The 20,621-nt window shown below is 45.3% G+C and overlaps 1 long non-coding RNA gene across 1 annotated transcript in view; it reads left to right on the forward strand.

Moving 5' to 3' along the window:
- The first annotated feature begins 12,913 nt into the window (after window positions 1-12,913).
- Window positions 12,914-20,621, forward strand: part of LOC135242106 (uncharacterized) — a 60,936-nt gene continuing 53,228 nt past the window's right edge. Inside the window, exon 1 of the long non-coding RNA XR_010326222.1 lies at window positions 12,914-13,099. This is a non-coding gene — a long non-coding RNA (uncharacterized LOC135242106). The remainder of the gene's footprint in view (window positions 13,100-20,621) is intronic.

The following is a 20,621-nucleotide window of genomic DNA, read 5'->3' on the forward strand; positions in this document are numbered from 1 at the left end:
AAGTCCTGCGATGCATAAGGGTGGTGATGGAGAGATTTAAAAACCTCACCATTTTAGCTGTGTGGAGCTTCCAGTCTGTGTTTGATTGTACTTGATTAGCCTGCCAAAATACAAATATGCAATCAGAGGAAGTGGCTGCCTTTGAATTTTAAAATGCAGGCATTACAAAGGTAAGAGGACAACTTGCTACTTTGTTCATGTATATGTATAAGCATATATGTAATCAGTGTAATCATATGTAATCAGTCCCTCCAGGATGTTGTGATTGTGATCCCAAAAATGAACCCAAATTTAGCTGATCCCAGCAGTAACTGAGATATCTTCCAATATTGTCCCGTTCCTGCAATATTTTCGCATATAATGGTCAAGTCGGAAAAATTAAAAAAAAAAATAAAAACCCCAATTGTAGTTCTTGCCTAAAATGGGGGTCGTTCCTGTGTGTTCCCAGGGTCCTATGTTCCCCAGATTTATATGGCACATAATGGGAACATGACAAAGGGTCCTATGTTCCCAGGGTCCTATGTTCCCCAGATTTATATGGCACATAATGGGAACATGACAAAGGGTCCTATGTTCCCCAGCTCTACATATGTGCTCTCCCAGGGTCCTATGTTCCCAAGGTCCTAGACCCTAGGAACATTGGACCCTGGGAACATAGATACGCTCCCCTAAAACGGTCCAGTTCCAGAGTCATTATTGTTGACTGTTGTCCAATGAAATCATGTGTCAGCAAAGACACCTCCTTTCAGAGAAGTTCACTGACTGCATTGGCATGAATAGAGCGAACTATGGGGCAACATGGCCTCAGGAGGTAAGAGCGGTTGTCTGGCGGTCGGAGGGTTGCCGGTTCAATCCCCTGCCCTGGGCGTGTCGAAGTGACCCTGAGCAAGACACCCAACCCCTAATTGCTCCCAACGCGCTGATTGGTACCTTGCATGGCAGCCTTTCACCATTGGTGTGTGAGTGTGTGTGTGAATCGGTGAATGTGAGGCATCAGTTGTAAAGCGCTTTGGATAAAAGCGGTATATAAATGCAGTCCATTTACATGGTAAACATAGACAAGATCAGATGAAGAATGATGACTGGCCTATTGTAAAAATTGTTTTATAATAATTATATATATTGATAAACCAATATTTACATCTCTGTAAACCAGAGCAGTTTGTTTGCATGCCTTTAATGGGAAACAGCTCTAGTCTTATCGTCAGTTTATTTTACCAACACTAATTAGATTAATGGTGTGTTCAACAGTAATGTAATGCATAAACACCTTTTATCTTCAGGATAAAGGTGCTACCATTTGATACTGGGTGTGTGCATCTGGTGCTCACTGTAATTCTTCAGAGGCGTTAACGCCATAGAATAAGTTGCAGAAATCTGTCGGCCCCTATCCTGATGACACCTGGGACTGTGTTTCTATGGTCAGATGAAACCAGATCTGGGGTTCACCACCATGTTCATCTGAGGCGTTTCTCTTAAGCCAAAAAGATTGGACTCATGTTGGGAAGAGTGCCGTCCCCTGCCATGAAATATGGAGGAAGGTTCGTTTCCACTTGCAGCCTTGCTGCCTCTGCAGCAGTCCAAGCAAAGACAGATTCAAATTCAAACCGAGTAATTTCAGCTATGAGCTTGGTGCTCCTTCAGAATCTCTGACTCGGGCAGAGAATGAACATGGCAGTGTGATAACGATCAAAAACATCCAAATCTATATACAGGGAACACATCATCGATATTCGAGACTGCCCGTCACAATCCCTCGACCCGCAGTCTGATTTAGAGATTTATGTTTCGCTCTCAGAAAATGAACTCCCTGGCCCTGCGTTAAACAACTATGTGAAGGGAAAAATAAAGTAAAAAAAAAGAATTTGTCTCGCAAAGAGACCTGCTGCGAGACTGCAGGACACATATTCTCAGCGTCATGAAGTGTGAAAATAACAAAAAAAGCACATCTTCATTTGCTGAGGTGTTGAGTGGTGTTTAAATGCAGTACAGCTCACTACCCTCGTGAACTCCTGACACACACCTCTTTATTGCACAAAAACACAATGAGCAGTTTTGAACAGGGATATGTCAGCTAACAAACATTACGTTTGGCATTTAAAGAAAAAAGCTAGGAATATGGATAGTGCACTGTGTGAATAAATACCGTTGTCTTTTTTTTGTTTTGTTTTTTTTGAAGTAAGGCTAATTGCATGTTGGGAGGATTAAAAACGTTGGAACATTTTTATGTATTTGCGCAAAACTGTGGAGTAGAATAGCATAGCATTCACATTTCCTCTGTCAGTTCATCTTTTTGTTGCAGTCAAGAGCAGGGGTGTTTGGAAGTAGTTGCCTCAGGTAGCATTTCTGTACGGTTGTCGACACCTGGAGTGCCGTGTAACTTGGTCGGAGAAGGGCTCGGTTGAAGGGTAGACTGGCAATGTTAACAGAAAGGCCAACAAACTGACTCAGCCCCCGCAGTCCGGCAGGAACGCTCCGCCAACTGTCCGGAACGCCGGGGCAGCCTTAAACTGGACCTCTCTGTTCCCCCAAATTCGGAGCGGTTTGACGAGACGCGGGGGGATGTCGTCAATTGTCGAACGCAGCTCCGTGCGCCTTTTGACGACCGTTCTTTTCATTTTACGAGCGACTTAACCGGAGAGAATTAAATTGCTTGAAGAACGATGGCAGTTTACGCTTACTAGCAGTTAATATCCCGAGCTGTCTGTAACAAATCATCTGATGTGTCTGACACAGTAGATCCTGAATATGCGTTTTCTACGTATCTAAAAAAAAAGGAGGGAAGGACTCTGTGAGTAAATGTTTAGATGGGGGGAGGGGAATTGAAAAAAAAAAAAACAGCTCAAATTGTCTCCTTTCCACTGGAAATGCAGTGCAGCAAATTCTGCTCACATACTCTGCCTGGTGCAGTGTTTGTGTTCAGCTGAGCTTGCGGTACAGCAAACCCCAATTACCAAGCCCTGACCAGCCCTGACCAGCACACCCCACCGTGACCTTCACTAATTCGCTTTCTAGCATTCTGCTGCCATAAAAAGGACACTAGACAGCGATTCATAATATTTTTCATATTGTTGTGGGGGACGGTGTTGTTGTGTGTCCGATGTTATGTCTTCAATGGCAGTTAGTGTAAAAATTTGCAATTGCAGGACAGTGTTTATACAGTGAATTATTTTTGTTTATGTGCCTCAGTGACCTGCAGTAACCCCCAGGTTTACAGCAAAGTTGTCCGAACAAAGGTCCACCGCGAGGGTCTGGAGGTGAGGTACTAAAATCCAAGGGTTAGGATGACGGAGGACGGAACAGAATGGTGAAGACGCCGAGTTTAGGGTGGAGGGAAGGGTCAGGGGCCCCATATTTTTTATCATGTCTTCTGGGTCCCGAAGGGGTACCTCCCCGTTCGCCTTGACTCTGTTTGATGAGAACCTGCTTCAATAATGAATCTGCTGCGGGGCTAATGCCCACCGCTGCTACCCGCGATCATTCATTACGAGCTCGGAAGGAAATGTTCTCAGAGCGCCAGTTCATTGTCGGTTGCCTGTCAGTGGATGAAATTTCATTTCCAATTTCTTGGCAAGAGAGAAGAGCCTATTTAGTAGAACTAGTGACTTTGCTTTGTTTCAACAAAGTCGAGGAGGATTTATTGTTTTATGTCAGGACAGCGAGGGTTTGTTTGTGGTTTCAGGCATGTTAAATTATTCTTCACCTTCTCTATGATTCTTCTTCAAAAATTAATGTGTTCCATTGACGTAATAAAAAAAACATATGGGCCGAGAAATCTAAATTCAGTTTTTTAAGATCACGCTTGTGAGCATTAGCAGCACGAGGTAGCATTTGGGCAACAACTTAATGAGCCAAAGGATTTTTGGTGCCGTTTTGCCATCGATTCCATTCTTGCGGCAAAACACCGTGATATGAAATATTAAACGACCCAGCGAGGCACAGAGGCTCATGGGTAAGGTGTTTCATGTAAGCAAGGAAAGGCTTTTAAAGCGGCGAGCGCTTGACAGAAACGCGCACCAGGCGCGTTTCGCGCTCCGCCGCGGTCGCCGCGGTTATTTAGACGCCGGGGCCCGGCTGTCTTCGGCGCCGGGCTGACAAACGGCCTCGCTTTAGGCGGCGGGAAAAGGTCGCGCCCGCGGGAAAGCAGGCGGCGGGGACTCTGACCAGAAATAATTGCCGCGAACGTTGGCCCGTTGTTTATGTGCACCCGGCCCTCTGTTGGGTGAATCAATCACTGCAGGTAATGACATTTTCACTGGGAGGGCAACGGCTACCCAAGGAGCGGGAGCTGGGGTGGGGTGGGGTGGAGGGGGAGGGAGGGGAGGGGGGGGGGCACGTGTAACCTTAGAGACCGCTCATTCGTCACGGCGGCCAAGCGGCTTATGAATTATGTGTGCTGACACTACTCACCCACTCCCCGCAAGAATCCCTCACGATCAGAAAAAATACAATAAAATAAATGTGTAGTGGGTACTTCTGGAAAAAGACAAGGGTCTGGTTTTTATATGTATGTTTAAAGCATTAAGCATGTATTACAAGTCAACAATTTTATGTATGTATGCTTATTATATATGTATGCTTATTAATAATCATTGAATGCATTGAAATAATTGTAAACCCAACATCAATAATTGATATAAATTATAAGATTCAACTAGATTGACAGGGAGTACAAATATAATTGCAGTAATATCAGTTATTAACACAAATGCCAATTCAATTTTTTTTTAAATGTCAAATAATCTTTTTCAAAATTAGTTTCTTGTGTCCTTTTCAATACATGACGATCCATGGCATGAATCATCATTTAAGAAAAATGATGGTGAAAAAAACATGAAATAATGATGTGCAAGTAAAGATTACCTACAGGGAACTGAACTAGTTAATGCGAGTGCATGAATAATTTAGCTTGTGTCAGAGAGAACGCAGAGAGAGCTTTCCACACGTAGCGGCTATTCTATTTAAACTATTTTCTCGTTCTTTTATGTTGCCCAAAGCAAAACATTTTTAAAGGTAGGGAGCATTGTGATTTCATTTGACATGGATCGTATTTCATAACCAGGAGGCTCGATCACAACGGAGTACAGGAATGTGCAGTTTTCAGGGAAAGTGTTCAGAGAGTCACGATCTCCATTGTTAATAAAATAATACTGGGGGGGGTGGGATGAAGTTGAACAGTGATGTTGCATTTGCACTTCTCAGTAAAAACTTAATTTTCAGAAAGCCAAATTACTTCTAGTTCCCAGATATGTTTTTCATGGATTCTGACCCAGGCCATGTCTGCATTCTAGGTACAGTATGTTTGCCCTGGAGATCGTCCAGCTGACTGTGGACCACAACACTGAGCTGCTCCCGATTCTTCCATTCCGATTGCAGACTTACGTGGGGACACTGTTCCCACCGAGCTTACGCTGCTGTCTGCTTTACATGAAACACCTTACCCATGAGCCTCTTTGCCTCGCTGGGTTGTTTAATATTTCACATCACGGTGTTTTGCCGCAAGAATGGAATCGCCGCTGTCTTCTTGTGCTTCTACTCCGTCCAATCGCACGGCCTTCTCTCGCTGCTCTCTGTCCAATAATGTCGCCCGACCCGTCACGCTCGAACGGCACACGCGACGATCTTTTTCATTCCGCCACCCAACGGCGTGTCCAAAGTCGGACGCGCAGTCAAAATAAGAAGAAACTTCATATCAATTTAAATTCAAAATGAAAGAGGAAATTTAACGGTGTTGTCGGCGACGGCCGGGGGACGCCGCCTCTTCTTTTTATTTTGCGGTCTGTTTTTTAATTTTTTTATTTATTTTATTTTTAGCGGCGATGCGGTTTGACTCCGCGTACGTGACTGGCGTTCAGAGCTCGCCCCGCTGCGATGGATAAAAAACAGATTCCCTTTGACGTGAAAAGTTGAGTAAGATTTTGACGTCAGAGGCACGGCAGCTGGTTCGGGAAGCGAGAAGTACGATGTCGCCGGTAACAGCGTTTCACTGACATTTTCTTACCGACAGAGAGAGAGAGAGAGCTCGTTATATAAACGGACGATCGATAAAGTCTTCTCCTTCCGCCCTCGTGGGATCCGGGCAGAAATAATAAACTACAACAACAAAGTAAAGCGAAACACAGGCGGGTTTCTTGTAGCTGGCTCGCTCTCTGCCAGACGCGCTTTCTCTGGGGAATTGCAGTCTTAGACACCGACTGTGGAAAGAAGTGCTCTTTTCAGCCCTCATTAGTTCATTGGTTAATGCAGCCCGGGCGTGTGTGCCTACTTAACCTGTAGGCGTGGTCCCAGGTTTATCCGATTCCCTCTGCCAGACCAAGCCCTCCCACAAGTGGAAAGGTGCTTTGAAACACTTTCCAGCAGTTGGCAGTGTACTGTATATAACCAAACTTGCCAGCATTAATTGTATACTTGGATAACACTTTGCAGTAGGCTCACATGAATTGGCGTTAACTTTCATTAATTAACTAACTAGCAGGAATTGATGATGTACAAATACAATAATTAAGCGTGAAATTAACTCTTCATCAGTAAATACATTTACTAATGTATTAGTTAAATGATTATTCACACATTAACAAAACAAAGGATGAACTTATAATTAGTTAACCATTAGCAAATACATTAACTGTTTTTTATTCCAATATGCATTGGCATTACCTCATGTAGTTTTTAGCATGAATTAATGATGTACAAATATATTAACAAAGCTGTACAGATGAACTTTTCAGTAGTTTGTAGTTAACTACTGCATTACTTCATGCCTTAGTGTAAATTGTTACCTTTAATTATATTGCACTGGTCATGTCATGTGGTTTAGATGCACTACCGGCAGTTCTCTGAAGCTTAATGCATCTTATCTCTTCCCTGAACATACTGTAAGTCGGCTCATAAAGGAAAAGCATGGCAGTGCTGTTAACTGCTTAATTGCATTGCAGTCTGAGTCCCGTGATTAGACATCCCGCCTCTTGCTAATAAGCACCTCTATTTTTTGCTCAAGAATCAGTGTAGGCGGTTAGTGGAACAGCTGTTGCCGTTTTATCTACGCTTGCATTTACGTTTTCCCCATTTACTGTAAAGGAGTTTTTTTTTTACGGTGTGGAGGCTGTCCATCTCTCTCTACTAAATCTGTGTATCTGAAGCACTGTCCATCCAAAAAGTCATTTGGGATTCGATAGCAGTCACTGCACTGGAAACCAGTGTTTGTATTTCCAGGGTGGGTCCCATGGAAGCCCTTTCAGAGGAATCGTTATGTCATGTATGATAATTGCGCTTGCCTTTCTACCGACACAGTGAATAACACCGGTGGAAAGGTCCCAGCTGTCTAGTTCTGACCAGTATCAGTCTAGCATCGAAGTGGAACATGCTGAAGTAATGATCTTGCAGAATTTCATACATAAACACACACATGGACGGCAGTGTAGCACAGTGGGTAAGGAACTGGGCTTGTAACCGAAAGGTCGCAGGTTCGATTCCCGGGTAGGACACTGCCCTTGTACCCTTGAGCAAGGTACTTAACCGAAATTGCTTCAGTATATATCCAGCTGTATAAATGAATACAATGTAAAATGCTATGTAAAAGTTGTGTAAGTCGCTCTGGATAAGAGCGTCTGCTAAATGCCTGTAATGTAATGTACATACACACAAACATACATGCAGACATACATCACACATTCACTCACTCACTCACTCTTGCACATTCTAGTGATTGGTCCAACAGCTAAACCTCTTCACCGTGTCTTAATGCTTTATATGTTGAGTTGCAGCCACATTCGCTGTTTGGAGGAGCAGGCTGTGTTAAGGATCAGCTGTATTTTATAAATTGGCCACTGAGTATTCATTCATGCGTTCATTCATTCATTCATTCATTCATTCTTGCACTTTAACACAAACTGCTTTGAAGGTTGCAAAAGAATTGCAGTTGGACCACATCTTTACCACCTATGTCCATTTTAAGTATTTTTACGACAACCCGCATGGTTTTATGTCTGAAAACATATCACATGGTCCTAAGGGAGGCATAAACACCATAATTACCCAGGTGCAGAAACTCACATGACTCTGTTCACAGTATTTCACAAGCGCATATTATGCAGAATTAACAAAGTACTATTTTACTGTATACAATATGGGTGCTATGTTAATGTTGATAAGCACAGCCTGTTCAGGGAGAAAACCATTAATGCGCGTTATATGAAAGTGATTCATCTTCACGGGTGACGCCGTTTTCATAACGTATTATGAGTTTTTGATTCATAATTTTGTAAACCCGTACACCAGAGGGCACCTCGAGCTTTACGCGTTCACTGAGACAATTTGAGAATACCGAGCCTGACTTTCTTTTATCTAAGAGTCGCACATTTAAATTTCATAAGCGCGCCCGGCTCATTTTACATCCCATTATCAAAGCTGAAACAAAAGTGATGCTGAAATGAGTTTGTGCAGTAATGCGTATAGTGCCTGTTACAAAATATCAAAAGTTTAGGCCACTATTTTTATAGAGTGCATTTAAGCTAAGTTTTAGCGTGCATATACTGTTAGTCACGGTTCACATTTAACATCAAATCATGCAAAAATGCTCATTAGATTCCAAAATGCGTGCAAAGTACATGTTTATCCTATTTATGCAGCGTGTTACATTAGGTGTTTATATCAAGCGCTGAAGTACACAAAAGTTGTTTGGCATTACAGTTCCAATAAAAAAAAACTTCAAATGTCAGAAACGTTTCATAAAATGCGGTGAGTCACCGAATCAGCAGACGGGCTCAGGCTCTTCAGAACCCCGTGAGGGGAGTGCCGCTTTGCCAGTGCGACCGCTCGCCATACGCCACGCGCCACGCGTCGGCCTGGCAACGGACCGCTCTGAGTCGAGGGCCCTGCGTCGCGGACCAGGATTAACGAGTTCGCTGGATAACCGCACTGAATAAAACGGAGGAGTGTAGCACAGTGGGTAAGGAACTGGGCTTGTAACCGAAAGGTCGCAGGTTCGATTTCCGGGTAAGGACACTGCCGTTGTACCCTTGAGCAAGGTACTTAACCGAAATTGCTTCAGTATATATCCAGCTGTATAAATGGATACAATGCAAAATGCTATGTAAAAGTTGTGTAAGTCGCTCTGGATAAGAGCGTCTGCTAAATGCCTGTAATGTAATGTAATGTAAAACCCGGAACCCTCCCAAATCTGGAACATGGAGTGAAGTAAAATGAGCCGTTCCGGGTTTTTACTCCAGCTAACTCGGTAATCCTACTTTGTGATACAGACCCCACTAGTGAACAATTCAGTTTTCAAAATTTTAACTAGAACTGGATGGGTCTTTAAGGATTAAAAATGGCCCCGGGGTAAAAATGTGAAGGCTCTTTATAAGGCTGCTCTTAAATGCTTGTAAGCCTGCCTGGAACATTGACGCACAAATAGATGCATTTAAACACACACACAAACGCACACGCGCAAACGCACACGCAAGTAATTCTGGCCAAATTTATTATTAACGTGTACAGGATAGACAGGGATGCTTAACATTACATGACAACATAATCTTGCCTTTTTTGGACTTTGGAAATTATCTGAAAACAAAAAAAAGAAGAAATATTAAATATATGTATAAACATATTCTTTGCACAACAGGATGGCTGTTTGGAAAAAAAGGCTGTTTGTATCGGTGTATTCCGTGTGCACCGACTGTATTTCTACAAAAGGAGATGTCATGATCTTGCATCATGAATGGTTTACTGAGGCATATTTTTCCTCTGTATAATAAAGAATTTTCTCTTACTGATGAAAAATGTGGGGGGGGGGGGCGTGGGGGTGGTGCATCTATTGGATGAATGAACGCAATATCCGCCGTTCACCATGGTGAATGTGCCTATATGCTAAGCAGACAAAGCATTAATTGTATTTAGCCTGCAGTGCAAAACAGTGCATTTCACCACAAGCCAGTAAAACAGTCTGCCGATTATATGATTTATCTGCAAAGAACCCCTCCATTATCGCTAACATGAACTCTGGATAATATCTGCTATTCATGTTGCATATTACCCATCTGTGAACTTTGAATGTGAACAATGAGGCATGCGGCTATATGTGAGAAATTATAAATAAGATTCTCAGAACGATCAATTAAAGAGATAGTTAGTTCACTTAGTGTATGGATTTGATTGGCCATGAAGTACATTTTTGATGCTGAATTTTCTTTAGATTTGCTAGCTTTATTCTAGCTCTGTAGGCAGAGTTTGAGCTTTAAAGCAAGAAAGTACACTTCAAAAGTATTCCGCTTTTGTACATAGATATTATGCCTTGAGAAGCTGTACATTTGTATCTCAGGTTATTTAAAAAAACAACAAAAAACATTTCAGCTATTTCCTTTGACTCATGCATCCCCCAGACCTCTGCATCAAAGGAAGATGTATCGGTGTGGTGTATGATATTTGTGTTTGTAATTGGGAATAAATGCTGTAAAATTGATATTTTCATATGGATGGCCTCTGGTTACTATACAAGCTGTACAGCTGAGTTACAATAGCGAAAGTCCCTATACCAGGCATTATAAAGCGATCAGGACCACGCAGGGCCGGTGTGGGTGCAGGTTTTTGACTCAGCCCTGTACTAAGATTCAACTCATTGACTAATTATGGTCTTCAAACAACACCTTCATAAATAGAATCAGGTATCTTAGTGCTGGGTTAAAGAAAATACCTGCGCCCACACCAGCCATTTTCAGATAAGACTGGACATCGCCGACTTAAACAAATGTTAAAAACTAAATTCTGAGGTGGAAAGAGGCGGGCGGAGGTTGCGAGTTCACGTCCGCGCGAGTAACGCGCGCCAAATTCCCAGTCCGTCACACGGCTTCGCCTGGAGGAGAGGGGCTCGCGGGCTCTCCCGGCGGCAGGACGAGCGCGTCCCGTCTGACGCCGTTTCAGCAGTGCCCGAACTTGGTTTGGAAAGGGGAGGAGGGTGGGAGGGATGGGGGGAGGGGGGAGGGGCTTAAGCTCTGCTTCCATCTCGCCACCGACGAAGAAGTCAAGAAGCGGGAAATTTGCTCACGCCACGGGTCTCTTTAAGAGCTGCCCACCCCCGCCGCGTCTCTCCGGCTGGGCCCGCGGGCAGTAGCGGGTGAACCGCTGCGTTCGCCCCTCCGGGAGGCGAACACTCAGGAACCGCCACGCCGGCTCTCATTTGATTCGCTCACGCCTGCTACGGAACCCCCCCCCCAACCCCCCCCGCACGGAGCATTCGGCCTTTGCTGCCGCCTGGGGTGGCGGGGTCCTGGGGCGGCGGGGTCCTGGGGTGGCGGGGACCGTCAGCGAGTCCCCGCCCCTTTACGCCCGCGTGATGAAGCGCCGCCGCTGTCCGCGATCCTCCCGGGCGATTCGTCCAGGAGCGAGCGGCTTGTTCAGCGTGTCACCAGAAAGGCTTCCCTGGGGGGGGGCAATCCCGCTCAGGTCACGTGACCGGCGCCAGGAGAAATGGTGCCAATTACCGGCGGGAGATGCAGCCGACAGCCGGGCTGAAGGATGGCCACGGCAGGCTGGCGTGAGCGGGCTGCAGAGCGGGGCGAGGGACAGAGAGAGAGAGGGGAGCGCGGGGCGAGGGAGAGAGAGAGAGAGGGGAGCGTGGGGCGAGGGAGAGAGAGAGAGGGGGGAGCGCGGGGCGAGGGAGAGAGAGAGGGAGCGCAGGGCGAGGGAGAGAGAGAGAGGGGACTGCGGGGCGAGGGAGAGAGAGAGGGAAGCGCGGGGCGAGGGAGAGAGAAAGAGGGAAGCGCGGGGCGAGGGAGAGAGAGAGGAGCGCGGGGCGAGGGAGAGAGAGAGGGGAGCGCGGGGCGAGGGAGAGAGAGAGAGGACCATGGCGCATATCGCTCTCCTGCGACTCATCGTTCACATTAGCGCCATGATTTCCAATTATTCCGCCATCCATCCAGCCGTGTGCCCCGCGCGCCGCACAGAACAGCTCCTTACAGTGAGCGGGGTACGGGCGCGTGTGTGACGACCGCGGAAAGTTCCGGAGAGAGACCCCCCCGATGCTGCCTGCGGTCGTGACGCTAGTACGGCTGGCACGTGAATCGCCGTTGCTAAAACGCAGGTGGAAAAATAGCTCCTAAGGAGCGGAGGACAGTCAAACCCCGAGTAGCCCAGCTCACAGATCCGTCACCGACTCTAACACACCTTCAGCTGTACGGGGGCGATTCGTTTTCACTCTGCGTGTTTCCCAGCCTAATGAAATATCAGAGCGGGCATCAGAACGGAACGAGTGCGAGCGGAAAGCACGAGCGGGCCGCCGTCGCCCGGGGCGGGAGGAACCCTCCCCCGTCGTCTGCGCAGAGCGCAAAACAAACGCGCGTCCGTCCCTCTGTTAGAGTTTAATTAACACTGTTAGAGTTGATTTAACAGTTATAGCTGAATTAACACTGTTAGAGTTGATTTAACAGCTATAGCTGAATTAACACTGTTAGAGTTGATTTAACAGTTATAGCTGAATTAACACTGTTAGAGTTGATTTAACAGCTATAGTGGAATTAACACTGTTAGAGTTGATTTAACAGCTATAGTGGAATTAACACTGTTCGAGTTGATTTAACAGCTGTAGTGGAATTAACACTGTTCGAGTTGATTTAACAGCTATAGTGGAATTAACACTGTTCGAGTTGATTTAACAGCTATAGCTGAATTAACACTGTTCGAGTTGATTTAACAGCTATAGCTGAATTAACACTGTTAGAGTTGAATTAACAGTTATAGTTGATTTAACACTGCTAGAGTTGAATTAACAGTTATAGTTGATTTAACACTGTTAGAGTTGAATTAACACTGCTAGAGTTGAATTAACAGTTATAGTTTATTTAACACTGTTAGAGTTGAATTAACACTGCTAGAGTTGAATTAACACTGGTTATGTTACTGTGTAGGTGTTGGGGATCCCTCCTCGCGGCCCTTTCTCAGAGACGCTGGCGAACGGAAGCTGGGGAGCAAACCCCGAACCGTGGGTGGAAACGAGAGGACAGGTGGGTGACGGAGAACGGAAAAGAAAAAAAACAGAACAGAGGAAGCGCCAGAGCTTTGAACATCCGTCAGACGGCGCGACGCGGCGCTCTGAAGTTCTTCTGAGGTAAAAAAAAAAAGAAAAAAGAAAAGAACCAACGTAGAGAACGGCGTAGCTCGGTTTTGAAAAAGGGAAATTCGGCTCCAGGAGGGATTTCATTTCCGCTGTGTTTTTGTTTCGCGTCGCCGGAGTTTCGACCGCGCGCTCGTCTTCACGCCTCCTTCGAGGACCGTTCCGCGGCTTCTCCCTTTGTTTTGAAGGCTCTGCGGGCGCACGGAACAGCCTGTGCGATTCCAATGGGTGGCCTCGCCCAAAAAAAAGCCTCCCGGTGGAACAGAAGTAAATTCCGTTGTTCGTAGTTCCTTCGCAAAAACGCGTCTGTAGCTTTGGTTTACCGTGAACGGGGGGAGGAAAACACATTAATTTGTCTTACATTGTCTTAGCTGAATGTAACCCTGCAGTACTGCTGCGTGAAATGCATTTCGGATCAGGCTGTTTTGGTGGACTGGCGGTTTGAAGCCACTCTCATACGATACCTTGTGCCAAGCAAGTCTTTTGCTTCCTCTTTATGAATTCCCCTCCTGTGGTAGATTGACTCTGCAGTATTACTCAGATCCTCTGACCCTCCGGGCTAGCAGTGCTGCTGGCTTTGTCTTATCCTTGACAGTTAATTGGTTAATTGAGCGCTGTCACCAATTGGCCGTCGTTTCCTCCCACCTGGTGTCTAAGGTCTATATCAGTCCTTTGAAGGGAAATAATGAAAACCAGCTGTACCGCCAGCCCTTCAAGGACTGGTTTCGAGTATCTCCGTTCTACAGCCTTGATTGAGGAATTGATTGAGGAATCCAAACAATGAGAACCAAAAGATTAGAAATTCCCAGCACTACCTGTTCATGTTCCCCGGCATTCAATTCTACCAATAAAGCAGAAAAGAAACTAGAGGCAATGTGGAATGACATGGTGGATTCATGCTTTGTTATTTCATGTTGAGAATGCATAATTCTGAAGACATTTTATGTGTTCAAGGTGAACTGGTACTAATATAGCGGGTCTGTTCACTACCAGAGAGTTTCAAAAATCCAAGTTTCTTTATTTATTTTTCTTCAAAATTTCTAGTCAGTGTTCTAGAATTCCATTGCTTTCGATTACCAATAGTGATTGTGACATCAGCATTAGAATGTTCAGTTAAGAATCACATATTTGTGATCTCACAGCTTACAGAGTGAAAGGGTCTTGCTGTGGGAGTGCTGATCCAGGGTCAGGTTTCCCTCGTCCGTGTCCTAACCGTATCCGTTGTGAGCCGAAAGGCAAAACTGACCCTAGATCAGGGCCCCGTTCATAAAGAATCCCCAGACCTCCGAAACTGAGATTTAAGCAATACATGAAATGAGAGGCAGTGCCGTATCGTGAATACAGTCATGGCGACAGGGCAGTTCTTAGGCACGACGCAAAGCGATGCACAATATTATTTGTATTTATTTTATTGTTTATTTTTACAGGGACAGTGCACAATTAAAAGGTAATTGCACCAGAGTTAGCTAGCAGCTATTTTACATCCATTGTCCCTGGGCAGGTATATAAATGACAACCACAAAACAGCAAATACACTACATAAAACAGCATAATAAGAGTCCATCAATGTGAGATAGTTAAAATCAGTATGATATGTATGATGAAAACAGTATGATATCTATGATAAAAAACAAGGCGATCGTTAGTGGTGGCACATTTGTGCTGACTTTAGGCAAAGCCGCTATTCACAATACAGCGCGGCCTCGAGCGCCGTATCACAACACACAGAAACAATGAACTGGTGACACAACCTTGGTTGTGTAATAGTATCTATACGTAGTGGCTCGTGCACATCGAGTGATACCGTTTTCAAACCGGCTGTTTGATTAGCCGTTACCGTATCAGATTTACAATCGCGCGGCCTCGGCCAATCGGCATCTGGGATCGCGGCGACCCCGTTTTTATAACGCTAATTCCAGAAGATTAGAATCGTTGTCACACTATTCCGAACGAGCGAACGGTGCCAGAGCGTAATCCCGGGCTTTTTAATTTTGTTTGATTAGCACCAGCACTCGTTTATATCTCCGCAGTTTGATTAGCACACTGTAGACCGCTCATTAAAGGATTAATGGGCGGGTTCGTTTTCTCTGAGCTCTGTGATTAGGATTCTGGCAGAAGGCATTCATTGTTCGGGACAGCCACGATGGAACGGCACGACTCCAGCGACACATCGAAATGAAATTTTTAGGCGACGAATCTCGAAACGACCCAAGCCTTTTACCCCACGAGGGTTTCAAATGAGAAACAACAACAGCGATCTGACCGGAGTTTTTTTTTTTGGAAGGCCCGCTTTTACAAATAATTGTGTTGGGGAAGACGCATGCGGGCGGGGAAAGGAGCAATCCTTTACACGGAGGTTGTCAACCCCCCTGTAATGTGTGGAGCTCCAGTGAGCTATCAATCGCCGACTTGGCTGAGCGGAGACCGACGCCTCGGCAGGTCTGGGTTAAATCCGGTGAGAAACCGGTAATGTGCGGCAGCCCCACTGATCGCGGTCGCGCGACGCCTCGCTAACGGCGTTTTTACTCCACGGGAGTTCACAGCACTCTGTCAGAGTTGATTTTACGCTGCGTTTCGCGCCGCAGATTAACAACGATTAGCGGCGTCCGTTTGGGTGGAAAATACGCTAACGTTCCACCTCAGGGCTGTGTTAATGACTGGGGAGGGGGGGCAGGAGGGGGGTGGTCTGTGTTGCCATCGTTTAGCTAAAGCCCGCTGCTCTCCTGCAGCCGAAACATTTCGGCGCGCCCCCGTCACGGATCCTCGCCGCCGGATCGATAATCCCCGTCCGCCGCTCGGACAGGAAGCCAGCGCGGCCAGGCGTTTTGGTGGGAGGCCTCTCGCGCCGCGCCCCCGTCCGGCCAGCGTTGCGTCGAGCGTGAACTGTGCGCGGGAGATAACCAAAGTGAGGCGCGCAGCCGCAACCCGGGCGACATCGCTCAGGAGGTAAGACCGATTGTCTGGCAGTCAGAGGGTTGCCGGTTCAAACCCCGCCCTGGGCGTGTCAAAGTGTCCTTGAGCAAGACACCTAACCCCTAACTCCTAACTGCTCTGGCGAATGAGAGGCATCAATTGTAAAGTGCTTTGGATAAAAGCGCTATATAAATGCAGTCCATTTACCATTTATAACCCGCCGGTCTGTCCGTCAGTCAGGAAACCCCGCCCCCATTCCACCCCCCCCCCCCCTCCCCACAAGGTCAGCCCCCAGCATGGCCGATTGTTCTTTTTTCCCCCAGAGACGAGCGATGCGTCGGTATCGACGCGTTACAGTTTTGAACTCCAGCCCGTGTTAACGGTGCACCAGAGGCGCGCGAAGGCCTGCGTTTCGTTGCGTTGGAAACGAGCCCGCAGTCTCCCCCATGCGCGTCGGACGTTGTGCCGTAGTTACTTTCCTGCGTGTCGTCAGATTCTGCTCAGCAGCACTGTGGAATAGCGCAGTTACACGTGTCGCTGCGTGTACTTTTGTCCCCACTGGGCGATAACAGACTGTCTTTAAATAAAAAAAAGAGCGCTATACTGCAGAGTCATAAATTTAAAAAACGGGCCCGGCCGACAAAATAAAGCGACTTTGGTGGGTGTTCCGTTCTTAAAATTCAGATCACACTGGACTTTTTCGTTTGCAGGTTTCTGTTTACTGTTTGTAACTCAGTGACGCCCACCACCCCCCCCCCCCCCAAAAAAAAAAAAATCCTAAAGGATATCCCATGTGCTGATATAAGGCTCATTCTACAACCGTGGCTAGTAAGCCGCAATGTATCTGTATGTGTTCCTCCAAAAAATACAAAAACTTTTTTGTATGCATGTTAGTATGTATATTAATTATGTATATTATAAAAACATAACTGGGCGTGACTTTAGCTGGAACTTTGGAATACCAGTTTTTCAGCCTAATGTGCACTGGCATCACTACTGCTGTGCTTTCAAAGCGCGCGGCTCATTCCTGACGCATCGTTAATCATAAAGTATAATAGCGGGCCCATTCTTTTTAAAGCTGTTTCTATAAACAACACGGACCCAGATGTCCCGAATGCCATACAGAGCTACGTTGTGTAACAGCGTCTGTGTAGCGGTAGAGCTAGCCGCAGCTGCGCAGCGCAGGTGATACAGCATATTTTCCAGGACAAACGTGCAGTACGGATAACCGAAAACAAACAGCAAAAATGCCTTTTGCTTTAAAGCTCGCTTAACCCATTCTGATTTTATTTTTGGTTGCGATCAATTTACTGTCAAAGTCGCACCAGTGTAAATAACCTGGCAGAATCACACAGTCTCTCTCTCTCTCTTCCCACCCAACCCCCCCCCTCCAGTTGCATGTGTCTGAGTGACCTCAGCAGGCCCAATTCTTTACTCCCAGCTACAGTACAACCTCAGGGATACCAGCCCATTGGGAATGGGGGGTCATCTGGAACTCCAGAATGTTCCGAACTTTGAAAGTTTGAAAGTGCAGTCAAATTACGTACATTTGTTTATTCATCGGTATTAATTGGACTGCTGGTTTGGCTCTCTAGAAAGCAGGCCCTTGTTGCTATTTTTTAGATTAAAAAAAAAAAATCTTTTTAGGAATAAGATGCTAGATGCTTTAAAAAAAAAAAAATTAATGCAAAAGTTTCCCTCACCAAAAGTATGCATCAGCAATTTGGAATGCTAAACCCCATTCTTTTCTTATCAATAATATATATCTACTTCAATAATAAATACCCAGGAGAACATGAATTAGGCATTACGGAACAAGCATGCCCTTATGAATGCATTTTATGGGAAAATACATAATTCTTCAGATTTGTTAAATTGTAGCCATATTGAAGCATGGAAAACCCTTTGTAAAGAATGTATCATGGTCCAGGATTCGGGTTGTCAAATTTTCAAGCAAGAAGTACCCACTTTCTATAGCAGTCATGTAATCTTTTCAACAGAACCCAGTAAAGAATTTCAACTCAATGACAGTACCAAAAATGAAATCATTTCCCTCTCCCATGAATTTTGGAGGGTAGCCAAATGTTTATAGCGCTTTTGTGTTTATCACAGTCTGTGCTGAAGTCAATGTTAGGCGAAGGGGGCAGAAGTGTTGTATAATGGTTAAGGAACAGGGCTTGTAGGTTGCAGGTTTGATTCCCAGTGGGACACTGCTTTGCACCTGTGAGCAAGGCACTTGACTTGAACTTGCTTGGGTATATATGCAGCGGTGTGAATGGGTCCTGTGTAAAAAGCTGTGAAAGAGCTGGGAATACAGCTCTAGATAAGAGCTTCTGCTGAGTGCCTGTGATGTAATGTAATACATCACATGCACTCAGAACACCAACATCTAAGAAGGGATTCATATTTTTGAAAAAAATTATATTGGGGTCCAATCATTGAGCTATACGACAAGATACAAAATTTTATAACAAAGAAAATGTTGACTAAATGTAATAGATTGGGCAATAAATAGAGAATAAAAGAGAGAATGTTGTGGTATGTGCTGGTGTGTTATTCTCATATGTGTTTAACAAAATATATACAATAATAAGCATGATTATAATAAACAGGTACAGTATGTCCAGTTGGTACACCATGGTGATTAGTGGATGGGTAGTTTTAGAATTCAGAAACTGTTCAAAAACATATTCAGACTTTGTGCTATTTTTCCTATTCAGAAAAGGTGTCTCTGAAGAATGGTCATTAATAGCAATTATTCATCACTAGGTTTAGTGTGCATCTTGGAAGGGCGAAACAGATGGTTCTGTCACCATCATCTGAAGGCAGAGTTTGTGATTTAGTAGCAACAACCCAGCTAGCACGAAATGTTATTTGTTGCTTTTAACATTTAAACGATGCTGCAGTAAGGTCGTGTCGGGTCGAGGCGAAGAACAAGATTTTTACAAGGCTTCTCTTTTTTTTTTTTTTTTACTACCCCCCAAGCCACATTCCTAGACCTGCAACTACATTGTAAATAGGACCGGATCAATTTTTCAGCGGGTGAACATTTTAAAGATGTGTTTTCAAGCCAAAAAAAAATTTATCACTAATGAGACCACGACATTTGCAGAATTGGTCTCAACCTAAATCATGTTTTGGACTGGACTGAGGACTTGACCGGAAGCCTCCCTGAGGTGGGTAAACAAACACTATTTACAGTCAAATAATAGAAAGTTTTAAAATATGAACATATTTTACTTCTCCTTTAATACAGTATTTTTTTTCAGCGTGCGGTATTACGTTTATGAAATATTTGTTTACCCCCCCCCCCCCCAATTGAAAAATATGTTTCATAAGAAAGATTTAATGAGGAACTGTCTACAAATAGCAGTAGAGTTCCGAATGAAGCGTTCGTGTATCGTGTTCGTATCCTACCCTCATCAGTATATGAAATTAATCCAGGGGTGTTTTCAATTACTTTCGCAAGCCGTCTGAGCATACGATATTAAATTGCCAGTGTTTATTTAATGCGATACAGTTCCGTTCGACAATCAATTAGCACCAGATGGTGCCGCCGGCTTGCCGTCCTGCCCGCCTGCCGTCTGGCTATAAACCAGCAAGCCGAGGGGGCTCACGAGTCTAACTAGCCTAAATGCCTGTGAGCTGGGCAGGGCGCCCGCGCGGCAAGCCGTAGGCTAACGCGACCACATGACGCCGCGCAGCTGCAGGGCGGGGCAAGAGGCCGAGAGGGGGCTGCGCTGGCCGAAATGTCCTTGTTACCGTTACCACCCTCTGCAGCCCACCCCCCGAGAAAAAGGTGCAGGGTGTATGTGAATTCGAGAATAAATAAGCACAGCAGCTATTAGTTATGGAGTGCAAAGAAGATGTTGTATGTGCATATTGGAGACTGCTGATTACTGTGTTGGAGCCAATCAGGAGGCCCGACAGACAGACCCCTCCCCCAGGGTAAGGTAATGTAAATAAACCTTGTTCACTGCACAGAACCGGACTGAACCTTATCTCTGTGGAACGTCCCTAACACGTTTGCGTTGACGTGGCCAGGTGTGCAATTAAACGTCCTTATCTTCCGTTAAAAAAACATCTGGTTCGTCTCTTCAGCGCAGACGTTGTTTTATTATTCGTCGATTCGGATTGAACGGCCAATCGGTTAACCCCCGGCGAGGAAGGAGAGCCCTTTAAAACGAGCGCCGTGGGTGTAGACCGAGGTGCGGCCTATCGTACCTTTGCACCCGCGACCTCTTCCTTAGAATCGACTGACCTCCGTTTCTCATTCGGACGCAGCTATACAACTTTTATTGAAGCACCGGTACTAAAAAAAAAAAAAAAAAGAAGGTTTGGGTTTGAATTATGCTGGCTGGTATTGTGCGTACATCTTGCACAATAGAGATGTGAGATAACACTTAGCTCAGCGCCATTGGCTAGCTCACCCTCACCACCACCACCCCCCCCCCCCCTTTTCTTTCCCAACCGAGGTCCGCAGCAGAAGGATCAGCCTCATTCTCTAAATGCGCCCGAGTACACATCCGTTTTATTTCTGTTTTTGATTTGGTTCCCATGTGAAACAAATAGTACACTAAGCACACTTGATATTGAATTATAC

The sequence above is a fragment of the Anguilla rostrata genome, chromosome 16, assembly GCF_018555375.3.
Source record: "Anguilla rostrata isolate EN2019 chromosome 16, ASM1855537v3, whole genome shotgun sequence".
NCBI lineage: Eukaryota > Metazoa > Chordata > Actinopteri > Anguilliformes > Anguillidae > Anguilla > Anguilla rostrata.